Below are 6,036 nucleotides of genomic sequence, written 5' to 3'. Positions count from 1 at the left end.
ACTTATAGGGACAATATAGAGTGTTTAGGATGAGTTGCTTTCATATATTCTTGCCTTAAAAGGAGCAAAATTACCTGTGACTCCCGCCTGCTGTTCGTTCTTTTTTTCTCCGTGCCTTTTCTCATCTGGGGTCGAGGGACAAGGCTTTTATGGCATAATGGCACTTATCAGAGGTCCACTGAGCATTCTATTGTGTTATATCGTATACTTTCAAGTACAGCAGATGACAGATTAGGAGTGGACATAGTGGCTAGTTCTGGCTACCCTTCAACTTCAACTTCAGCTTTCTTGTCACGTGGGTAAAATTGGGTAAAATTACTTTTTTGTACAAGCTCCCATCATTAACGTTTTCAGGAAAGGAAGAAGAATAGAGATAGAAAGGGCAGATATTCTAATATTCCTCATATGAGTAAAATGAAATACTCCGTAAACATATGGAAACAGGTCAGATATTCTAGATATTCCTTTTTTTTGTATCAATTGTTTTTATTCATATCACAACAGCAATACAATTATGCCAGTAAAACATAATATTCTAGATATTCCTGAAATGAGTAGAGTAAGATACATGCGTGCACACAAGCATGCACGCGCGCACACACTCTTGAGGTATTGACTCCTTTCAAGGCAAGAAAGATATAGAAGCTAGTTATCAAAAGCCACATTTTCCATCTCGCAAATCATAGGTTGGACACTTTGCCAATAGCAAAAGTCTGCTGATCCCTAAAAGGTTATTAGACTCCCACGTTAGATTCCGATGTGAAGAATATATTGAGCTTAACTACTGTTGACTACAGCGTGGTACAGTATGAAGTGGTATTGTTCTAAACACAGCAGTAGAAGCATTCAGCTGAAGTTTGGGGCAAGTCTCTACTGCCAGTGTTTTGTGTAAATGTGTCTCCGTTTTTATGACCGTGGTTTTGGTTGGCAGGCAGATGAATCGGGTGTATAATAATGTATAATAATAATAATGGATCCTAGATGATTGGTGTGAGCTGTCCCACAGTCCAGGCATCAAAATGTTAATGCAAGTGTTTGGACAGAGATTAACAGATTGTTGCACTGTAATTCTGACCCAGAGGAATACATTACAAACACCCACCATCTTTACACACCTGCATTAATGGGAAAGATCCAATAATATTTTACTCAGAGCTGATCTCATACCTCAGTGTCTATGTAACAAGACATTCACTGAAATGTATTGTCCAGTTTTTAAATCAGGGACAGGGTGAGACTAACAAATCTTCAACAAATCAACTTTTTGACAATTACATTAAGTGTTGTTTTTTTCCAGTGATTGGGCCAGAAATATAAGGGGGTCAGCTCTATATGTTCAGCTCTATGTTCCCTCAGCACCTGTGCACCTCTGCATTTTTCCAGCTAACAAAATTTGCTGCATTTAGGCAAATCAATATAGAAACAGAAACTAACAAGTGCTCCAGGTTTCACTTTTTGTATGCTGTGGACAGAACCACAGTGGGATCAATTTAGGACCCGTTTCTACAGCATCAGAGCCAGTCATTCAGGATCATGGTGCCCCCTGCAGCCTTTTGCATACCATTATACTGAAGGAATGTGAACCCTGCGGACCATGTCGATTCAATAAAAAAGTCAGTGTAACAGCCAGGCTCAGTTGGCTAATTTCCAAGTGACGTAGCCATACAGAAGAATCACATACTACTGTAGATGGAAAGATACTGTATAGCTACCAAGGAAACTGTTGTAGGGAGGGCAGATGTTCTGAAGTTCTGTCCAGACTGTGGCTCCACCTGTTTGCATTGATTACCTCGATCCACAGCAGGTGTTCAGTCATCCCCAGCTCTGAGTCCAATTAGTTTGACACCAGGAAATCACTTCTAATCTATTTTTGAAATTTACATGGAGTCAACATGGTCTAAAGGGTACCCTCAGCTTTAGCATGGGGACGCAGGTTCCTGCCAAAGCAGTGAAATTACATCTAAAGCAGAAGGGAACATGGGGACTGAGGGAGCATAGGGCTGAGGGAACATAGATGTTCCCAAGATACATAAATAAGTATTTACAGTTGTATTAACGCACAAATTAGAAAACAATAATTTTGTAACTTTGCTGTGTACATTCCATTTGTTTGATCTTGATTCTTCTCACCAGTCTGTGGTTTTTGTAAGGTGTTAAATGTTTAAGTATTGAAAGTATCTATTTGCATATTGTCGTATACTGTAGGTACAGTAACTTTATTTGAGGTTGTCAGTGTTTTCAGAGAGAACCCACAGCTTTGCAGCTGTTCCCTGTAGTAGCTGTTTGAAGTGAGGCTTGTTTATTCTAGTGTTAATTGGTGACTGAATGTAGCATATTCACTGACAACGGTTAGTCTTAAACACACTGGTACTACGTGTAATACTGTGTATAAAAGACTGTGGAAGCACAATGTTGTGACAGGTTTAAAGTACTGCATATTTTTGTAAATGTCACATTATGCTATTCTTTAACATTGTGTTCTTGCGTACATGGCTCTACACCAGTGGTTCTCAAAGTGGGGTCCAGGGACCCTCGGGGTTCGAAATGGACCCTTACAGGTCTGTAACTCTGAGAGTTATGGGGGTCCTTGAAATTAAGAACGACATGCTTGATAAGAGGGACTCAGACAAGATGTGAAGTGAATTCTCTGGAAGCCTTCAGGATTCAGGCTATATGAGCATCCTGACCTCAGCAAAATCTAGATAAACCTGCTGAAAATATAAAAACTTAACTCAATAAATGACATTTTCCACAGGCTTTCAATCAGCCAAATCATCTCAAATCTCATGATAGCCAAAGCGATACAAATCCACTCAAAAGGAATAAGTCATTCAGTTTACTTTATATCAATTGAAATGATTATTTTTTAAGTATATAATGAGAAAACTGTATCTAATTGTTTTGCAGTACACTGGATTTGGATGCTGTAATGTTGAGACTAACTACATGAAATAAAATTGATGAAATCTTGCTCAAGGATATGGTGTTGTTCATTGTGACTATAGCTCCATCCTCTGGTTCAAATTGGACACAGCCTGCTAAGATCATAACATTTCTATCCTATGTGTTACATTCACACACACACACACACACACACGCACGCGCACACGCACACACACACACACACACAAAGGTGGAGGCAGCCATGCATGCAAGGCACCAACTCATCGGGTCGGGTGCAGTTAAAAGTGAATTAGTTCATTTCAGGACAATAGAACACATTAAAACTATCACTGCAACTGATTATCTGCACTCTGACTCCAAGACTGAATGTCCTCAAAAGGTTATACACAAACACAGCAGACTGGATGCACTTTCATCAAACATGTTCACAAACAAAGCAGGATAAAACAAGTTTTATTTTGATGGAAATAATTTATTTGACACGAGTGGACGTAGAAAGCAAAGTGAAGACATTATGATTAACAGGTAACCTTCTGGTTTCACAAAGACCTGATAAAAAATACACAGCAAACAGATAACGTCTGTTTTTATGATACAATGTTACAGAAAAGATACACAAGTTATACTTGTTTATTTCCACAAAGCCAAGTCACGGCAGGATCTCAACACCCATCCATAAAGAGTGTGTACGCCTGTCCTTCACGTACTGTATCTCCAGGACCGTCCAACCAGTGCAGTGTAAAAAATAAAACGGATAAAAAGTAAAATTACAAAATAAAATGTAAATAGACCTGACAGGCAATGAGGCGAATGGCGGTCATGGGCCTGTACTGATGTCATAGTACTAAGTACCCACTGACAGCAGGGACAGCACTAATAATTACAATTCATTAAATCGGTGCTTTCTAGGCAATCTTTTAATTTAAACTCATGTTTAATGTTTGTAACTGCATTTCACCTGTACTCACCCTGGGGTGATACATCCAATATAAACCTTATAGACACGTATAGGAATGAATGACCTGTTGTTTCTTGGAATAAAAGCTGAAAAAGATAAAACACTGCAACGCTTATTGTTTGGACAGAATATGAAACCAAAGCATTTACATTTTGGTATTATTTTCCATTGGAGACATGGAATTGTAGCACTAGTTTCACTTTGTAGCCAGCAAATGTTCATTACAATCAAAACACATTCACTTAGCATGTAACTACAGTTTTATCCATACCAAGTAATAACTGGACTTAAGTGTGTTTGTGTGTGTGTGTGTGTGTGTGTGTGTGTGTGTGTGTGTGTGTGTGTGTGTGTGTGTGTGTGAGAGAGAGATCTAAAATTAGATTGTGCTCAAAAAGATAGAAGAACACTGAGTCGGCCAGATGACTACATACCATCCATCTACAATACAGATTATCAGGGACGGGATCATACAGTGATCAGTGTGTGGAGCCTGTAGTTTTATGGGACCCTGAAATTAACCACATTCACCCTGGCCTCCTTATTTTGGCCATGTCATTATGACTATGCAAAAAATGTTCAAAAATAATAATCCCCCATGATTTGTCGTATGACAATATAGGGCTTAAGCGGTGAATGCTAATTTTAATAGAAAAAAAAAACCTGTGTTCCAATGGAACAGAGGTGTCAATATTTATAAAACCCACATATAGACTTAACCATGATTGAGTCAATATTATGGTGAGCAATATGTAACATCTTCTTTGGATAACAGTTGTACTTCAGACTGTAGCATATAGGTCTATTCCTTGTGTTAGATAGGGACCTTATTGCATGCTATGTAGAAATATATACTGAGCTATTTGGGGGGGACACTCAAGAAAAAGGTTAAGACTTTCACCAATCCTTTGTTCTTAGTCTTACCCACACTAACTTACCCCACATTTGAATTTGAAGTCACTGATAACTATTACTTTATTACTTTTATGTATACCACCATGTGTTTTCACTGTTACAACCATTATTGTTTTTTTTCTCCAATATTTGTCAATGGCCACATTGTAGAGAAAAATATATCATTTGGTTGCCACCCGACAGCGACGATATACTCGGTTGTGTGTTGCATTGAAAATGTGCCCAAAATAAAAGGCACCAGGGTCAAAGTGGTTAAACTACCGAGGGAGAAAACTATGGAATGGCTTTTTTTCCAGCCTGCCCTCCTGTTGAACCTCTTCAGAACAATGACGTCTGGTTCAGTGAATGAGTGACTTATCACAGTTCACAGTCTGTTCTCTCAGTTCAAGGTAACCTGGCCCTCGCCTCAGCAAAGTGCTATCTTTGGAATGTGCTTGGACTATGCCAGAGTGGCATACAGATTGGCACTTGGGTAACATTTACACGCACAACTAAACTCTACTACAGGCTAATATACTTAATCGAATGAACCTTTTCACAAGTGACTGTAAAACAAAAAAAAACGCAAAAAGGTTTGCCTTTTTACATAAAATTACATTTTGTGTGTGTTCTTCTTTCTCAACGTGTTGTACATTTTGGGAACCTGACAACAAACTTCTGTAGTCAAAAACACGACTTCATTTTCCTATGTACAATATAATGAAAACAATGATAAATAAAAGATAATATAAATAGTCTTTGTATTAGAATTGTACTATACAACAGCATTAAAACAACTCTCCATTGTCTTATAAGTTGACTGTGAAGTGTCAACTCGTACATGAGGCACCGTGTCTTTGGATTGATGTTACAGATTGTCTCTGAGAGGACGTCCCTCTACATGTGGACCCCTGCGTCAGTGGTTCCCAACCTCTTTTCCTTGGAGACCCCCCTTCTTACACCTGACTAAAGACCTGAGACCCCCCCGCACATGCACACACACACTTTTGACAAGTTAACCAATTAAGCCCTATATACTTCTCCTACAACGAATAGCAGAAATAGCTGATTTACAAGCTCACAACGCGTCGCATCGTGACGTGTTGTGAGCTCTGCTGTTTCCGCCTCACATTGTTGAAAGGTTTTGAAAGGTTTTTCTGTATGACAAGTTGCACTGATATCAAATTGAGAGAACATACAGTCAGTGGATGAAAACAAGTTATGATTTTGTGCAACTATTGTGGACTACCTCCAAACAGACAAGGCCTCACCCCCCTCCCCCC

The sequence above is a fragment of the Gymnoscopelus braueri genome (genome assembly GCF_963280865.1).
Source record: "Gymnoscopelus braueri genome assembly, chromosome: 20".
NCBI lineage: Eukaryota > Metazoa > Chordata > Actinopteri > Myctophiformes > Myctophidae > Gymnoscopelus > Gymnoscopelus braueri.
Note: the sequence above shows the minus strand (reverse complement) of the source record.